Below are 654 nucleotides of genomic sequence, written 5' to 3' on the forward strand. Positions count from 1 at the left end.
GTTTTTTTAAAAAAATATTATTAATTTATGTACCTCACATAGCATTGCATTATTTATTATATTTAGAACCATTTTACTATGCATACATGTGCTATTGTTCTAAATAATGCCATATTAGGATGTATGTAGACTTTTGTACCTGTATATCACTGCTTTAAATCCATCCCAGTTCATTAGTGGCTGGAAGTTGTGTGTGTGCGCCTGTGTGTGTTGGGATAGTTTGGATATATGGAAACATACCAACAAAGAATAGGACTGTGACCTATAGATGGATGGATGGATATCTAGATAGATATAAATATAGGTCACAGTCCTCCTCTTTGTTGGTATGTTTCCATATAACCAGTCTATACCAACACAAATGTCATAAGCTGGGAATCTCTGCAGAGGAGCCAACAGACTGACTTACTTTCTCGTCTTGGAGATGGTCCCACAAGATTTAAAGCAGATTAGTGACATAGTGCAGGAAAGCTTGCTCTATTTTTGCTTGTCATGTGTATAAAGGGAGTAATTCAGTCTGAAGCTGCCTGTCAGTCAGGTACATGCCATGAACATTTAAGTTGATTTAAAAATCTAAAATAAATAAATAGTACTTTCAGAGACTAACAGTTACAGGAAATATTTCACTTTTCACTTAAGTACAAAATCTCTCTC

The sequence above is a fragment of the Gopherus evgoodei genome, chromosome 19 (assembly GCF_007399415.2).
Source record: "Gopherus evgoodei ecotype Sinaloan lineage chromosome 19, rGopEvg1_v1.p, whole genome shotgun sequence".
Lineage (NCBI taxonomy): Eukaryota > Metazoa > Chordata > Testudines > Testudinidae > Gopherus > Gopherus evgoodei.